Raw genomic sequence first — 20,126 nt, forward strand, 5'->3', positions numbered from 1 at the left:
AAGTTTTGTTATATATGTTTATTGACACTTAAGAACCCTAAATGTCATATTATAGCCAAATCGGTCTGAAAATGTTATATGGGGCTATACCAAAACGTGGACCGATATATCCCATCTTCGAACTTGATCTTCCTACGGCTAAAAAAATTGTATTCCCCAATTTTCAGCGAAATCGGTCAACAAATGCGACCTGTATGTTGCGAACGGACGGACGGACGGACATGCATAAATCGACTCAGAAAGTGATTCTATGTATATCCCTAGAAGGAACTATGGGTCTATATCGCTTCCTTTTGTATGTTACATACAAATGCACTAACACATAATACCCCTTACCACATAGTGGTGTAGGGTATAATAATATTAGCAGTGGTCACGTATAAAACCAATAAAGCTGGGACCGCTTTGTTGGTGCTTGCTAGTGTGGCCATTCATTTTTGTCATTCATCATGCAACCACAAAATATTTTGTGGTTGCTGCGCGGTTGGACAGTTATCGATAATTGCAAAAAATCGTCATTCAAAACTGACAAGGTGTACTGTACTTTAAGAGTTTATTCAAACACCTCTCATAGAGAGATTGTTGTTATATTGTATCTTCATAAAGATAAACCATATTAAAGCCATAGATAGTTTCAAAATTCAGAAACATATGCCGGTGATCTCTTCGAAGCAGGAGGTGTCCAAAGATAAGGAATATGATCACCATAAGCTGAAGTTGTAGTGCATTATCTTCTCACAGACCTATAAACTGAAAACAGGACATGATATTGATGTAGTTTTTGTCAGAAATAGGTTCCTTAATGCCCCTGTAACATGGCTGAAGCCTTCTTAAACCGGATGGTAAAATTCCAAATAAACAACTAGGCATACCTTCGCTGTTAAATAGCTCACTCAATTTACGTTGGGCGCCATTTATGTAAGACGATACAATAATTAAATGACTTTGAGAAAAAGAATAACTGTAAGGGAAAAACAAAGTCGTTAATTTAAATATCCTTGAAAATAACACAAAAATATCCAATACTGTAAAGAGCGGGGAATCATGGTCATCCCAAGGAAATATTAACATACCTCTGTTCAGAAAAGTAGGAACTTGATAAACCATAGCGGTTGCGTTGGACGCCACAATTTAAGCTTTGCTCTTGCCACCACCCGGTGATATTAGAATAACGGGAATATAATATTTCTTGATAGCGTGTGTCAAATTCTTCAGCACTTTCCTTTCAAACTCTGTTGTTTCACCACCACCACACCACTACATAAGATGATAGTTCTTTCGAGGATTTACTTACTCTTAGCAAGACATAAGATGTTGAATAGTTGTCTTTTTGACTTGGAGAATGCCACATAGATGTTGAACCACTCTTTATTGTCACATTTGGCGCCGCTATTAAAGACGATATATCATTTGACTATCTAATAACAATTAGTTACATCCATGTAAGCCAGGCATCAAACACGAAGCATTACAATGGATTTCCTTTGTTGCATCTCTACGAGTCTAAACGATGGAAGCCTCCGTCGAAACCATGAATGTTTAGAATCCCCACCAAAGAATATTGGAACGACAATGCTGGCTATCAGGTGATGCTTAAATAAACAGATTTTTTACCGCTGACATTAGTGTATACGTTTTTTGGTGAAATAATAGACCGTGTTATGAAGATGATGACTAAATGCGATGAGTTTTCCATTTCAATCCGGTTCACTCTTTATTGTGGTAGAATTGACATTTTCAGATAACAAATGTTGAGTTGTTGATGCTGAGATTAGATGAGTATGGAACATCCACTGTTCCTGACATAAGCGACTGCTAAAGCCATAGTAAGGAAGATGATTACTATAGGGCAATGCTAATGGAGTATATCATGTGTGTGAAAAGTCATCTGATTATTTTCAAATTGGTGATGCAATGAATTGTTGATCGGGAACATACTTTGTGAAGCCAGGTCAGTGAGAAGACTTCTAATATTACTTTGCTTGGCGATGGAAAAATTGAATAATTGAATTTAGATTCTTTTGGTATAATATTTAATCAAAGAATAACTTGGGTGAATTGCATATTTTATGTTAGTTTTGAAATTTTTTGAAGAATTCAAAGCCGGTGCACAAGAATGGTGAATTTGGTCCAGCATTCTACATGTTTTCTCTCCCAAAATGGTTGATAGTAGTTCAGCCATAAAATCAGGATAATCGGCAAAAATGTCTAAATAGAGTCAGGATTTTGATGATATGATGAAGATAAGTCGATTATTACCCACAAACATGGTTAGTGTATATAAGATGTGAGTTGTATGTGTAAAACTGATGTTAAGTTTCCACAAAAAAAATCACAAATGTAAACAATTTAGAAAAGGATATCGCCTGCTCCGTCGGAAAAGGTCGTAAGTCCACTTTTTTTGGAAATCGCGTTTTTGTTACAGGATGATAGTACAAGTCAAAACACGTCGTATGATTCAAAGAAAATGGTAGTATGTCGCGTTTATACGTCGACGTTTTGCCCTTGTCGGAAAAAAAAACGTACAAATTTGAGAACGAAAATGTCGTAAGTCCACAGGAAAATGTATACTTTAAAAGAATACTACAGCTAATGTAGTTCAGATATAATGTTTAACGTCATCCATGGTTGGGGTACAATGTAAAGAACTAGCCTACACCTTTGGATGATAATCGGATGATATTTGGCGGAGCCTGTGTACCAAACTTTTGAACAAAAATGTGATAATTTCTATATTGCAACGAAAATTTACATTTGAAATCTATTTTTCCCTATAAGCGAACTAATTATGAAAGATGGACTTTTCTTTGATACAAATTGGGATGCTGTATGTGTTCAAATACCTCATGTATTGAAAAATTTGTAAAAAAAATCAAAATGTTTACTGTTTTTCTTTCGTATATCTTACTTAACTTTATCAACTGGTAATTTGTGGTTTCTCTAAGGACATTTATTCACATAACGAGATTAGTTTTTATTCTGAATTCAATAACGTAATACCTTCTAACGGACGGGTAAGTGCAATGTTTATATTATTAAATGATTCTAAAATAATAACACTGTGCTACAGTGAAAATTTGCAGGGGTTCTGATGCATAAATTCGGTATTGTGGGAGTCCATGGAAGACGAAAATACCTTTGGTCAATTCGTTTTTTGATTTTATAACGGTAAAAGTAGTGAAAAACAGGGTTTTTGTTTGTATATTCAATTTAAAACGGACATAACTTTTTTTTCCGCAACGGATATTTACAGCTTATTTTTTATTTAAAAAGTGAAAATCATGTCTTTCGAACAGCCTAGAGCACGAGGAAAAGCATTTTCCTGTTTTTAATGCGTTTTTGTCACACTTAAATCACTACAACAAAACCATTTGTTACCCGATTTTTAAAAATTAACGCCTGTTCGCCTGTTTAGCAAAACAGCGTTTTTTAAAAAATAGGGCCAGCCCCGCCCCTTCCGAAATTCAAAAAATATAAAGCCTATTTTCAACTCCGTTGTTCCTTGCATATTCTCTGAAATTTTCAAAAAAATCGGTTCAGCCGTTTTTAAGTCTATACGGAACATACAAACATACACACATTGTATTTTATATAAAGGATTTCACATAAACGTTTTGGTCCATTAAAACCGCTAATAATTATTTCATCACAATGTTAAATTGCAAGCTTATTCTTTGTCTTAAACTCAAATCATTCTTAAAATTTCGCTCCGATCGGAATATTACTGCTATCTACAGGACAGCTACAAAGTCGGGTAAAAATTGTGGGTTTGGTCCATTTCACACCTTTCGATCATAACCAACATCTAATGGGGTCACTTCTGGTCGGAACCCGACCTCTCCACAAAATTTCGTGGCGATCGGTCCAAAATTGAGGCCTGGAGTTTTATTACAATTGTTAATGGATGGACGGACACACATAGCTAGATCGCTTTATCTCGTCAAGATATGAAGAAATGGCAACGGGAGGGGGTCTACGACGAATACTTCGCGATATTACACGAATATTGGACAAAACAAACTTATAAAACCTTTTCCACATTGTTTTGTAAAGTATAAATATTTTATTTTAAAAACGTCCGTAAATTGTAGGAAAAGGTCGTAAGTCCCTACAAAAATACAAAACTGTACAAGGAAAAAGTCGTAAGTCCAGAGACATCCAATTGTCTCCCAAACGCGACGGAATTTTATCAAACAAAGTAGAGGTATTGATGCGGAATAAATAAACGAAAAATACTGCCTTTACCACCATAATAAAATCTTTAATACAGAAAGCGCTGGAATGTTTTTTCTTCCTCCTGAAAAATTTATTGAGAGGGACTTACGACCTTTTCCGACGGAGCAGACGATATTTTTTTTAATTTTTACATAGGATTTTATTTCTGATGATTACTGAGCATAGTTTATGGATGAATCTGATGTTGAGATTCCACAAATAGTAAACAATTAAAAAAATAGGTTTTTAATTTATTAGACAGTAACAACATGATGGTAACTAAATGTAACTAAGGTTCTTTTTATCTCACGAGTGCACCCCACATTGGGCGCCAACCGCTTTATTTTACGATGTTGGTAATGTATAGTCTATTGTCGATAACTGATTTGAAGAACCCATGATGTTGATGCTGACTAGTGGCCAAATCTTGAAGGCTTAAGCAATGTACTTGGATTTGTTCATATACTTGAGGTGTTCCAAAATGATGAACTTGAAGAATTTGATTGTTATTCTTGATAAATTTCGAGTTGGAGCAATCATATATAATTGTAGAACTCGTTAACAATTAAAATATTTTACTGCTAGTTGAGTAAGAATGGCATCGTGGACTTATTTTTACATCGAGGATCGTCTAGAGAAAATCTGCAAGATATATCATAGGAAGTAACTTCTTTCTAGTGTGTGTGTGAATGATTCTGTAGTGTTTGCTTCGACTTCATCGTATATGTTTAGAAGAATATCTGTAAAGCAGAATATCAAACAATAGCATGCTGAATTGGATTGTGAATCAATTTGCATTATAAGTACGGTGACCAATAATTTGGGATGAAAATAGAGTACACATACGAGGGCTACTACATAAGTTTCGGGGCTAGACAACAATGCCAGGCGTCATTTAAAACTTCCATTGAAAAGCTTAACATTTTCTAGCATAAGCATACTCAATACGGTTTGACGTACCACGTATTGCGTTTTTTACAGGACTTAAAGAATTAATTTGCATAAAAAATATGAAATTTACTTGCTAACATTTTCGCCCAACCATTTTGCACAACTTTCTACGCGATGACGATGCGATGAAGCAACATCCTATAGCAATGGTGGGCAAATTGCGAGAGACTCATGTATTTTTTACACTTTTGTGTATGAGGCCGAGCATTTCTGCCCAACAGTGTCCTATAGTCAGTAGTCAATAGCGTTACGTAGTCTCAGTTGGAGTCGAGAAATTATGCTGTAGTCGGAGACTGAGTTGAAAAAATAACTTGGCTCCAACCCCAGGCAACAATTTTTTTCTACATTTATCAAAAATGAATTTCAAGAACTTTTTTGGTCCAATTAAAACTCTAAAGCAAACTTAAAATTCCATGACAATCGAATTAGAGTTTCATATTCCCGAGCGAAAGTCTGCACACTTCAGAACCTCTTACACAGAGTTTCAAATTTCAGTGATCTTGTATTTTTATTATAATCGTAGAAGTTTTAAACAAAGAATTTTTGTAGTTGTGTATGTTCTTTTCAAGGAATACCTCAGAAAAAGGCTAACATATAGGAAAAAGTTGGAAACGTGTGTATATTTTATTCATATTGAGTGCTATTAAAAATTATTCTCGGAGTCGACTCCGGAGTCGGAGTCGAAACAAAAATGGCTCGACTCCCAAACGTTGATAGACACTTAAAAGGTTTGCCGTAAAGTAAGTTGAGTTTTTGTGAAATTGATTGTAGAGGATCTCTATCCTTCCCGCTCTCTACCAAACAATCAATATATTTTACGGCAAACTTTGTACTTCCAAGAGAAACGACATCATTTGTCAGACCAGGTGACACGATGGTTATGTCTGTGACACTTGCCGCTAATTCTGGAAGGGGCGTCGTCATTGGCCTTGCAAAACGTAGAGCTCTATCCCAAAAACTCAATTTACTTTACCGAAAAATTTGTACATATGACTACTGACATAGCACTGTGAAAAACTGGTTTAATGAATTCAATCGTAGTGAACGCTTGCTCAGCGAAGAAAGCAGTAAGGGTGGTCCAAAAACTGCCGTTTTGACAGAAAACATTGAAGCCGTGAGTAAACTGATAATGCAAGATCGCCATGATAGAGGCATACTTGGACATTTCTTTCACCGGCTTACATTCCATACTGCATGAAATCCTGGTCGAAAAAAAGGTTTCTTATCGATGGATTCCGTGCCGATTGGTGCAAGAAATTTCAAAAAATACACCGCTGTTACGATGCATTTGATACGACTGATTTCATTTCAACAGCGACACTATTTGGTTAAATTTCTGCCTAGGTTTCTCGGATTTCATTGTATTTACATGTATTTGTAAAACAAATAAAAAATAGAGGACATAGAGTACATATGATGAAAATAGAGGACAAATAGAGTACGTTGAAAAATAGAGTACGGACACCTAAAATAGAGTACTGTCCTCTATAATAGAGTACGGTTGGTCACCGTAATTATAAGTGACCGCCAATGATCCGATGACAGTTGGGTTATTCGATATTGCTAGCCTTAGTACAGTCAACTTGGTATATTTTGTTATAAGACCGATCTGCCACAAAATTTTGTGCACGCTTTGTTAAATGACTAGGACCGTGCAGTGACGTTCATGAAGTTAGAAGTTGTTGTGCCATAGATTTTGATAAATATACCCTTGATGGAACTGGAAAATTGTGATGAAAGTAGGGTGTATAACATCAGATTAACATTTTGCATTTTGATCAGCCCTCATGTGGAGAGACTGTGGGAAGTTTGTCACAAAAAGAAACATCATGCAAATTTAAATTCATATTTGACCTTTCCAGAATATGGTATAGATGACATTAATGAAGAATATGCTAGGAGCAGGAATTGGGTTACAAATCAACCGACCGCCAATGTTCCGACGACAGTTGGAATGTCAACCGTCAACTCGGCCTATTCTTTAATAAGAGTCGATATGTTCAAACAACAACCGACCGACGACCTGAGCATAGGATATGCCACTATAATATCGAAAATTTTTCTGTGAATTCAACCACCGATCGCAAACATTCCGACGACAGTTTGTATGTACAAACTGATGCGACCCGGTCGGTCCAATACTCAACCAAGGACAGTAAACTTGGCAACCAACGATTGCGATATCGAATTTCATCGTTGTTAGATCTCTAATGTCATGTCATCATACCGGATGATATGTTGAAGAGGGTGGGCATTGAAAATCACTTCAGACCCATTAACAGGTGCGACGATAATATTTTTAAGTTTTATTTATTTCGAACGATCGAAGTTGCTTCAACGACGGCACTCCAATTCGTAAATATGTTATTCACACTCGACAACTAACAGACCACTCCAATATCCAAGTCAAACTTTTGGTTGAAAACTGATTCCAAAATGGAGGAGAAATGTGATGTTGAGGCAGTTGAAGGGCATGCCATAAGGCAACTGTAGCAAATAATGGTTGAGAAATTTGAAAGTTGAGGGAATATCGCGATTCAATTACTAGTTGCAGATGGAAATTCATTTTATAGAACTTGAACAGCTGCAGATTAATCCTAAGATTTGGCACTGGCTCGTGGAATCCAAGAGCTTTTATAGGATCCCACTCGCTGGCTGAAATGTCTTCAATGAAGAGTATGCTAGATACAGGAACGACGACTGCAATATCAAACAATTTCACGCAGATGTTCCGACAAAAGTTCGAATGTTCGATAGATTGCCGCCCGATATATAATAAGCCAAGAACAGTCAACTTGGTCTATTCTGTAACAACAATCGATCTGTTAAAACTACAACCGACCGACGAACTGAACGTAAACCTGCACGGCAACCACAATATCGAAAATTTTCGCTGAATTCAATAACCGACCGCCAACATTCCGACGCAGTGTGAATGTGCAAACCGTTGCGACCCGGTCCGATGCTCAAACAAGGACAGTCAACTTGGCGACAGATGATTCCGATATTGAATTTCCTTCATCGTTGTTAGATCTGTAATGTCATGACATCATACCGGAAGATGTGTTAAAGAGGTTGAACATTGGAAACCCCGTGAAATGCTGCGGCGATAATATTTTCATTTATTTCTCGTTAGAGATGAGCTTAATGATCGACGATTTGTAGTGAACAATGAAAGCCGAAGATTTTCATTTTTTTCAAATTTTATTTATTTTTAAATTATTATTCTTTTTGCGGAATATAGCACTCCAGTGATCGACGTTGTTTCCACGACCGCACTACAATACGTAAATATGATATTCACACTCCAATAGATGCAATATACCGACAACACCACTGATGGCACATGAAGACGGATTGACAGTCGACGGTCTGCTGACGCTACGAAATTTTATGACCCCCGAAGCATGAACACCTACGATTTAATTTTGCGGTATCGAAGAAATTACTGATTATGGGATGTCCGACCAGTACTAAAGATGGTGATAATATCTAAATTTCCGATGTTCAACTTATGGTTTTAGAGTGACTTATTGGAATCTTGGTGATGTGTGGAGACCATTTCATGAAACAGCTGTAGGAGACGATTATATTAGTGAAGTTCCATCAATGAATTATTTTGAGAATGGTCCTAAACCATTTATCGGGGATCACAATAGTTACATTTCATCTGGAATTTTTAGGATTTCAAGTAGCTGCAGATAGTTTTATCCAATCGAAGTTTTCTCTTAAGAATTTAAACTGCAGAAAGTGATGCCAGAGACTTGCTAAGGGTCCACAAAATCCTAAAGCTTTCACATGATCCTTATGGCTACATTCTCCTCTTTCTTGCTGCATTGAAATCTGGCTTGTTCTGGGAGAAGTTGACATCGTGACATTCTCAGATACGCCACCAAAAGGTCCAAATAACGTAGATTGTGGGCAGAATGATGCTTGCACATCTAGGAACCATTGAAATCATTGCTTTCTTATGGAAAGGTATTAACTTCTCGGGCATCTGAATATATATCTGCAATCAATTTGTTCCAAAGTCATACCATACAATTTTGGATTCTATAATGAACATTTCCTGTCTCATGGAAGAGAGTTGGAAACAACGGCAGTTCAAAGATTCCTGGATTTTCCCAAATCCTAGAATGAACGTTTCGAAGAAAGAAAGTGATGATGACATATCAGGGAGTTTGCAAATACCCGAATAACACCATTCAGCTGACTTCCAGATTATGAAAGAAAACACTAGGGACAGAAACCGTCTCAAATTTCTTCTCACTTAATAGACCGTTCATTTTTTCAAAACAATTTCAAAGTTCCACTCTTTTCGAATAAACGCGACAACACACGTTCCGTAAACGATAGCCGTAGAAACCGAACTGATGACGGTGGCAATGAATCGCCGGGTTTTTATACTTGATTATGATAGACAGGCAGGCAGGCAAAACAAGAAAAATCATTTTTAAAATAGAAGACAGCTGTTTGTATGCACGAATTAATCATCAACTTAAGAACAACAACAATAATAACGCATGCCAAAGGATCAGCAGCCCGGTATTTAGTTCTTGTCTTACAACCCTTAGCCATTAAGAAAAGAGCCACCAGGTAGGAAGTTAGCACTCATATGTCTGCCTGAATTTTACAAAGACACACAGCAGGAAGAATGTCTAGTGATAAGGAAGTATGACAAACAGTGGAAGCAATCCTAATCCCGCATTTATTGTTTACCCTTTTTTGTGGAAATGTCTGCTACATTTTTCATTGTTTTAAAGAAATCGTAGTAACCTTGAGACTTAAAAAACATGCTTGCAGAAAATACAATTTAACAAAATTTTAATTAATATTCCTGATACGACGTCCATGTTTCCATAGAAATAAATTAGTTAATTTGAGCAGGAATCCTCAATTGTAAAGTTCTGATTCCTAGGAAAATGAATTTTGAACATCATATTCGGTATGACATTTTTAAAGCGCAACATTTCAGTTTTATATACATCCAAGAACTGGGGCCTATGGCTGGGTTAAATTTTGTAATTATTTTAGCCAAGTAAAAGTTCTCCTAAACTGATTTCTGATGGGCCGATTAAAAAGATGTCTATGAATGTTTTGTTGTAGAAGACCTGAAGACGTTTTTATATAGTGAACAAGAAAGTCCACTCACTTAAAAATCCACAGGAAAGTCTTATCAAAGGAGACCAGAAGATCTTCTAGTGGAAGTCTTGGTGCCTTTTACATAAAAGATCTAAATGTCTTCACAAAGAAGACTTGAATATCCTTTCGAAATAGACTAGAAGGTCGTCTCAAAACCGACAAGAAACTTCTTCTCGCAAAACAAGAACATCTTCTCGAAGAAGACAAGAAAATGTTATCACCGAAGAATGGAATCGTATACAGGATAGGATACCTTCTTATAGAACAATAAAATTTATTTTCTTAGAAGATCATAAGGTCATCTCATAGAGCTAAGAAGTTTTTCTCATATGAGATTAGAGTTGTTCTTGGTCAACAGCTTTTGTTGTAGAAGACCAAAAGGTGTTCTCGTGGAACACTAGAGAGGTCTTCCCATAAAAGACAAACATATCTTTGATAGACGAGTAGAAAGTCTCTTCATTTTATAGACGATGAGGAAGCCCTTTCATAGAAGAACAGAAAGTTTCCTAATAGAAGATCAGAAGGTCTTTTATAAGAAGTCCAGAAGGCTTCTATAAAAAGACAACAAAAATTCTAATGGAAGACAAGAACTTTTTCCTACAGAAAAAATAGAAGGTCATCCACAAGAATACCGGAAAGTTTTTCCATAGAAAACCGGAAGGGTTTTTTTCTAAAGAAAAGGTCTTCCTATAGTTGACCCAAAGTTCTTTCTATAGAGATCAAGAAGGTATATCTGCAAAAGACCACAACGTCTTCTTATAGAAGTTAGAAGATATTCTTATAGAAAAAGATAACAATTTGCGGAAGGTCTTTTTATAGAAAATTTGAAGGTCTTCTAAGAAGGTATTCCTGTAAAAGACAAAAAGGTCTTCTTACAGAAGTCCAGAAGTTCTTCTAATAGAAAACAAAACAAATGCCGGAAGGTATTCTATGGAAAATCGGAAGGTCTTCTTATAGAGGATTAGAAGGTCCTCCTATAAAAGAAAATAAGGTCTTCCGGAAGGTATTTCTATAAAAAATTTGAAGGTATTCATTTAGAGATTAAGATGGTCTTTCTGTAAAAGACAAATAGGTCTTCTTATAACAGTCTAGAAGTTCTTCTTATAGAAAAAATAAAAATTTTCGGCGGGGTTTCTATAGAAAATCGAAAGATTTTCCCATAGAAGACAAGAAGGTCATCTTATAGAAGCCCGGAAAATCTTCCTATAGAAGGCCAGAAAATATTATTATAGAGGAGTGGAAACTCTCCTTATAGAAGTCAGGAATGTATTCCTATAAAAGGCCTAAAGATTTTCTTTTAGAAGTCCAGAAAGTCATCATTTTGAACACCACTTTCTTATTCTCATACACTTTACACTTTCTTATTCTCATAGAAAAAAAGAACGTATTCTCATAGAAAACCAACATGCCTTCTTATAGAAGGCCAGTTGGTTTTCTTATAGAAGACTATACGGTCTTCTTACAGAAACAAGAATAATCTTCGGAAGGTCTTCCTACAGAAAATAGGAGAGGAGGGTATGAACACAAGAGATAAGAAGGGTTTGCTCTAGAAGACAAGATTGTCTTCCTGTAGAAGACCGGTAGGTCTGGCTATAGAAGCCTGGAAAGTCTTCCTATAGAAGAACAAATCGTCTTCTTATAGAATACAAAGAGGTCTTCCTGCAAAATACCAGAACTTGTTCCTATAAAATACCAAAACGTCTCCTTATAGAAGTCAAGAAGCTCTTCTGATAGGAGAACCCAAGGTATTCTCATAGAAGGCCATAAATTCATAATTTAGAAGACCATACGGTCGCCCTTTATAGGAAGACGGCTTTCTTACAGAAAACCAGAAGGTATTCTCATAGATGACTAGAATGTATTCTCATAGAAGGCTTGAAGATCTTCTCAAAGACGACCAAAGATAGAAGACCAAAAGGTTTTTAATAGAATTTTTGTTTTCACAGAAGAGCAAAAGTTCTTCTCATGTGGGACTAGAAGGACATAAAATACCAGTCTTCTCATGAAAGACCGGACGATTTTGTCACAGAAGACTAAAGCTATTCTCACAGAAAGGTACCCTCACAGAAGACTACAGGTTTTTATATTAGTTCAGAATATTTTCTAATGGATGACCATATAGAAGACCAGAACGTCTTCTTATAAAAGACTATGTGGTTTTCTCATAGAGGTCTTTCATAGAAGATCTCAAGGTCTTCACATAGAATAGAAGACTAGAAGATGGTTTCATAAAAGACTTGAAGGTCTTCTATTAGAATACTAGAAAGCCTTCTTGTAGACAACCAGAAGATCTTTTCCTATAAGTCCATAGGATCTTCTAATATAAGTCCTGGGGGATTTCTTATTGAAGACTGAAAGGTTTTCTAATAGGAAACCAAATATTTTCTTCGTAAAGGACAAGAAGATATTTTAATGGAAACCCCAAGAGTAATCTCACAGAATTATGTAATGTTTATAGAAAACAGAAAAAAAATTTTCTTGAAATTCCTGTAGAAATGAAATCTTGAGACATTTGTTTGTTTTGAAGCTGCCTAGAATAGATGGGCTCCTAATAATGCCAATATATTATGGAACATTCCAAAAAACTTGTCCAGGTGCTCGCAATTAAAAACATCAATCCGCCGGTCTTTTTCTCCCAATGCTTCTTGGAAATGGATGCAACAGCTGACCATATTTTCCTTAGAAAAAAACTTTTCCTAAGAAAAAACCCTTACTTGATATAGAAGAAGAAAAAAATAAAGGCAAAATTGAATCAACAATTTTCTGTTGACCTATTTGTAGTAAGATATTCTGAAAGTCTTAATCATGCGGACATAATTTGTTAAGACATTGAAATAAGAAATATTACATTGCATCCCCTATTTCTGTTTCCAAACTGGTACAAGAAATGAACATTTGATAAACATTCGGAATGTCTTCGAAAACATGAAAAACTATTGTCTGAAATTCCAGTAATAATTTTAAAATAGAATCGCAACAAAAGGGATTGTCTTGAAACTGTTTATAATTCATGTTGACCTATTTATGTCAAGACATTGTAGAACATTCTTTAAACATCCCCTTTGTTCACAATTACAGAAAGGACTCTTGATGGCATTCAAAGAAGAAATGTTACATTTCATCCCTCTTCTTTGTTCTAATTTTTATTTTCATAAGATCATCTTAAACAACATCTTGTATCATGAAAGCCTTTATTTTCATGAAAGCCTAATATAGGGACGACATTGATATTTTCTTGGACAGGATATATTGTCACATTTCGTTCGATTCGATCGTTTTGAGCGTTCTTGTTTATCTAGTAAGAGAGATAACATTGATAACAGATAACATTGATCGTTTTCACGTTTTCTCAATACAATAGTACGTACTCATATTTAATTTTTGGGCAGACCATACCTTTTACATTTCACTCACACATATGACTGTTGATTCGAATCACACAGTAGAACTCACAACACTTTACATGAAATGGTTTCGGAATATTTGTATTAAAAACATATTACATAAAAAGGTATCATTTTTACTAAGGTTTCACTTTATAGTATGTTACATTTTGAGGGGTTTTGTTTTCGATTTCTTTACCGACTATGCAGAACACATAGGATATTGTGTTTTAAAGTGATGAGATGCAAATTGTATTTTATTGAATAGCATCATTGCTAGAGAGAATAATAACAATAAAAAACCAGTAAGGAAAGAATCAAAGTCGTCGGGGCCGACTATATGATACCCTACATCACTGTGAATATGTAAAATATATTGGAGCTACATATATACATATACGAGGAAAAGTCAAAATTTTTTATATTCCATTTGAAAAAAAATTAACATTTTTTAAAGCTACATGGATTGAGAAGAAATTCCCATTCTCAAATCTGTTCGAGATACTAATTTGGCTTCCTAAATATTATGTGTTTACTGAAGTCCCATAGCTTTTAGTGAAAGAATTGTAAATTTTCGCGGAAATTAAGAAAGAATTAAAAAAAAAACTGATTGCTTGCAACTTGTTGTAATAAAATGGAAGCTGTTTATGCATCGGAAAAAATATGTTAAAAATATGTACGTAATCTAAACATCGCCAAGATTCAAATGAAACCAAAAATATGCAAATCTGTTCAGCGGTTTGCATATTATAGCAAAAATAACAAAATGTATTAAGGGAATTTATAAAATTTTTGTAAGAGAAAATATTTTTTCAAATTTATTTTGTGAGTTTGTTGAAGAGAATGTAGGAAAACTAGGTCGGAGTTATCCTTCTAATTTAATTAAATTTCACGCAAAAAAACATATTTTTTATTCTAATCACTTCTCGAGTACACGCTAACATCTAGCGGATGATATGGGCCTTTGATAATCTTCAAATAAAACTGTATCGGGTAATGTTCATTTTGAAATGCGTGTAAATCGCGAAATCCTCAAAATCACTTGATGCGCATGCGGTTTATCAATACGGCGAATTCTTCTCATTTAATTTGTACTTATTGGCCAGGATTTACTTTGGCGGCTAAGATGTAGCATCCCCTGCAGCGTAGTGTGCAAAAACGCTATAACGTGTTTGTCAGTTCCGAGGGTGTTTGTCAGTCCCGAGGGTGTTTGTCAGTCCCGAGGGTGTTTGTCAGTTCTCCTACCGGGCGCGTCCCCACCGGCGGATAGGGGGAGGTGGATGGTCGGGCTACTCTATCATTTACGAAGGTAATCACTTGTGACATGACCCGTCTAGGGTGGAGTGGCACGACCACCTTCCTCTGGAACCTCTGAGGTTCCCGCGGACAAAAAACTGACTACGGGGGTGTTCCCCTAAAACAAAAAACTAACATGGAGGACAAAGAAGGAATAAAAGTTACGGTGCAGGGCCTAAATAACCCAGTACCGGCGGGGAATAGTGATCTGCCTGCGAGTCACACCTCGTCGTCATCAAGCGATCGTGAGCAAACATCTCCCACAGATGTGGGTGCCTTGGCATCTGTGGTCGACGGTACTGCTACAAGCATGCAACCGAAAGGTAAAAAAGATGAGGAGAAAGGGAAGCGAAGGGAGAGTTTAATCTGGACCCAGCCATCCGAGGATGGGAGCGACCCTGACTCCGAATCAGACAGCAGTTGCAAAATCAACACCACCGTTGTGGAGAAGCCCGTTAACGAGGAGGTCCACAAGATGGTAGAAGAGGTAAGCGAAAGCATATCTAAACTTACAACGGAGAAAAAAGTTCGGTGGACTGGAGCCCAGAGACATAGGTACCAGAGGATCCAGGCACAGCTAAACAAAAAACAGCGGGCCGCACCAAAAGAGATCAACAATCCCTCCACTTCCTCGGAAGCGGCGAAGAGGATCAGATCTCCAGAGGAAGAAAATACCGCCAAACCAAGTAAGAAGAAAATGAGCTTCCCACCATCAAATGCCCTAATCAAGTCCTCTCAAAACCCACGCGAAGGAGACAGATCCACAGAAAACACGATTAAATCCCCGATATTTTCAAAAACATTTTTGGCACATTTTTCGGTTTTTGCAGTTGTTGTTTTCGCCGTTCTGGTGGATGTATTTTCACGATCTATGATTTATATGATTCGGACCGTCAAAAAACTACAATATCTTGGGGTCCCAGCACAATCAAAAGGATATTGTAAATGCTGTACCCAAAAATAGAGTTTTTCGAAAAAATATCGCACTAAATTTTGTTCTTTGACAGTGGATTACTGCGATGCTGGGTGGGCTACGTACTTAATATACATATCAAATTATGCGTAATCGCGAGTACTTTAAGCATATTAATGTTTCTTAGAAAAAGCCGAATGTGCGTCCCTGTTAAATAAAAAATACGATAAACACCTAAAATCTGGTTTTAAAATGTCAGCATCCATAAAAAGTGGATGCGGTGGGAATTTTGAAAAGTGATAAATTAGAAGTGTAATCTTCATTTTTTATTCTTCTACTTTTACTTTCAGTAGATATCCGTACTTTAAACGGTTTGACCGGCAATCCAATAATAACTTAAAAAACTCGTTTGCTTCAACGTGTTTTTACCTATTTCTATTCATTTACGCGGTCATAGGTTCCGCGCAAATTAAATTTTTTAGCCACATTTTTAAGCTTCGATCAAAAACACTTAATTTAGTCCATCTATGGTCATATTTTGTGGTACACTTGAATAGTTCGCGTATTATAATAGTGGCCAAAAAATGATATTCCCTAATTTTCAGCTGAATCGGACAATAAATGGGAACTGTACGTTGCGAACGGAAGGATCGACATGCATAAATCGACTCAGAAAGTGATTCTATGTATATTTCTAAAAGGAACTCTGGGTCTAACTCGTTTCCTTAAGCCTGTTACATGCAAATGCATAAAGACATTATACCACTTATCAAAGAGTGGTGCAGAGTATAAACATACATGCCCAATGCAAAATGAAACCACACTTGTCTTGTGGTTTCATTTTGCCTTATTTTTTTGTGCATAGATTCTTCAATTTTGGGACTATGTTTACTATGTATTTTAAAATTTCTTTGCTTAATGTTATTGAATATTTGAAATTTCTTCGAGAACTAGAAGTGCTTAGAAGAAGGAGGTTGGTCTGTATGTCGGTTTCCGTGCTATCAATCCGAAAATAGCACAAAATAATAAAAATGCAAAGACAGCATTTATTTTCAAGGGGAACCTATACTACTAAAGAATAGAAGATGTAAACAACGTATTCAAATAGTAAGAAGGAATAGATTTCACGATTGCATTTATTTTCGCTCATTCCAAAGTAGCATAAAAGTAACAATAAATTTTTCTTAGAAAATTTTGAAGAAAAGGGATGCTTTCTTAGAACAAAACATGAACTGTTGAAAGGAGTACAAGGAAACGTTTTTACCATTTTTTGTTTTGCAAGGAAAATTACTTATGGGAATAACAGCTTAAAACAAAACAGGAAACAAAAATTTAGATTCGACGATTGTTTCAGAGAGGATGCAAAGAACATACATGTTTAGCTTCTGCTATAAAATGTGATCGCAAGAATTTGAGAAATGTTTGTGAGTCATAATACCGTCGTTATTCAAAATGGTTGGATGAAAAATCCAACAAAAAAACCCACGCTTCGTCTGTACTAAGGCAAGTCTTGCCGCCATAACATCTATTAACTCTTTCCAATAATGGTATTCTAGTTTGTTCGAAAGTAATTTTTATACCCTACACCACAATGTGAAAAGTTTGCTTACCTAAAAATCATGTATCACCGCGAAATACAGTGCCAATCACTTGAATAGAACCTTTTGCCAACATTTTTTCAAATTCCATTTTTTCCTATTTATACAAGATATGAAATGTTGAAGTTTCTTCATATTGTGCTTCAGGTGTTTGGAATAAAGTTAGTCACTCACTTGTATTCAAAACCTATTTATATAAGAATTATAAAATTTTGGTTCATTTGAATAGAACCCCCCCTTTCAAACTTGGGTATACAGAAAGATTTTATTAGAATATCGATACATATTCACTCTATATTGAAAACGAAGAACTTTCATTAATATCGAATATAAATATATCCCTCCTGATTAAGAATACACCTATATATGCTGCGGATATCCTTAAGGATCCTCCATATTCTACAGTGGTAATTATTCTCTAAAATATATGGGAATGACTGATGCGTAAAATTGACGACTCTAGAGGTCAGTACGCTTCCAAAAATGAACTTGTTGAAGGAATAAGGTAAATGTTGTTAAGCATTACCATAAGCATTACGTATATTCCATACGTCAGAAAAGAAAACCTAGCCAAAAAACAAGGTTTTTGACAGAATAAACAGTTAATTTTATAACCTAAAAATCTATGTTTTTCATAATAATAAAACTCATGTTTTATTTCTTTTGAGATCATATTTCTTAAAACAACAAGCAAAGATTTCACTCTAAAATATATATACAATGTATATATATTTTTTATATTATATGAGCATTATGCATAATTTGTTTACTACTTCACCCGAAAATTCTTTCTTTTAAGTTTTTTTAAAATATTAATAAAAATATGCTTTTATTTTCAAAACAAAGGTACCGAGGCTCTTCAGTAACAAAGACAGGCTTGCAGAATTAATATTAAGTAAAAACAAGTGAGCCAAGGCTATAGCCGCGTCGGGGCCGACTATGTGATACCCTACACCACTACCCCTGTGCATAAGCTTTTGACTGGTAAAATTCAAAATATTCAAATTGGGATAGCTTAGCGCCTTTGCTCAGAATGTCTTCATTAATACAGGTCAAATTTGTTGAAATGCATTTAAGTGCATTGTCAGTACAACTCAAATAACAAATAGGCTTCTTTCTCCCCATCAAGCCCCAACATTTCGTGAGGATCCGATGAAAATTCCGACCTGTAGTGTGATGGCACAAAAATGGAAAAAGGGATGCATTACCGACTTTTGCGATATCTCTGTTGTTTGACTACCTATGACAACCTACTTCACATCGTTGTAAACGTGATATTTTCTAGTTTCGCTTTAAAATGAAACACTGGCCTTTTCTCCAAATAATTTTTTTTCACATTCCGACCCCTGAATAATATGCAACCATTACCAAAATCAATAGGTGTTTTCCTCTGAGGGACCCCCGTTAACACCGATCAAAATTGCAACCTGTAGCGTGAATACAGAAAAAATTGATAAATGGGACGTTGTTTGGCCACCTACGCCATAGTCATAGTCAGACTTTGTTTTTAGAAAGTCCCCAACCAAAGCTGTAATATTCGTCATTGTTATTAAAATTGCAAACGTGAAAAATTTTATTCTATTAGCGGATATCTTCGTTGTTTTACCACCTACGACAACCTACGTTACATAGTTGCAAAGGAGATATTTTCTACTTTTATCAGCAGGTATTGCTTTTGATATACACCATTTAGAAGCGAAGATATTCGCTTTGAAATAAAATGTTATCGTCGAGACATTCATTTTCGTATATATATGTATGGGTCTACGACCATTATTTCGATGCGTTACAAAATTTTTAGATAAAATCAACATACTCGTATCGACACCTCCAAATAATAGTTTGCTAAGTCTAAAAAGTGAGTTTTGCAGGAGAAGCTCTCAAAGTGTGGAAATTTTTTTGAACTTCAGTACTATGCTAAGTCAATATTTGTTTATAACTTCTGTTCGGATTGACCGATCATTACAAAAATTTTACAGAATTTAAGTTAAAGGACGTTCGACACCTCCAAATAATAGTTTGCTAATTCTGAACAGTGAGTTTTGCGGGACAAGCTCTAAAAGTTTGGAAATTTCTTTGACCTACAGTACTATGCAAAGTAAATATTTGTTTATAACTTCTTTTCGGATTGTCCGATTATTACCAAAATTTGACACAATTTAAGTTAAAGGACGTTAAATATAAAAATGTAAAGAACTTGAAAACATGCTAAGTCGACTTAGCATACTAATGTTTGGAGGCGTCGATATAATACCCTCCCCACATAGGGGAGTAGGGTATAAAAACAATTCCAGAATTGATTTTTGGGATATACGTTCCATATCTTGACGAGGATCAAAGTCCGTGGTATGAAATATTATTTGCGGCTCAATGCATTTTAAATATGTCTGGAATGTCTACAGGATTGTATACGTCATTTTTTATCTTCGCCATTGCAATTTCAAAGGTCTTGCAATATAAATTAAGGACACTATCAATAGAGTTATCGTCGAAGATATTTGAGGAGAAAATCGTTGAATGTATAAAGATTCATGTGAAGCTTATACAGTACTAGCAAGTGCCCGCTACTTCGTTAGCGGAGAATTCATTTACAAATTCTTTAACCAGTAAAGTACGACAGTTTAAGGT

This window comes from Musca autumnalis, unplaced genomic scaffold (assembly GCF_047663935.1).
Source record: "Musca autumnalis isolate F117 unplaced genomic scaffold, ASM4766393v1 scaffold_2, whole genome shotgun sequence".
Taxonomy (NCBI): domain Eukaryota; kingdom Metazoa; phylum Arthropoda; class Insecta; order Diptera; family Muscidae; genus Musca; species Musca autumnalis.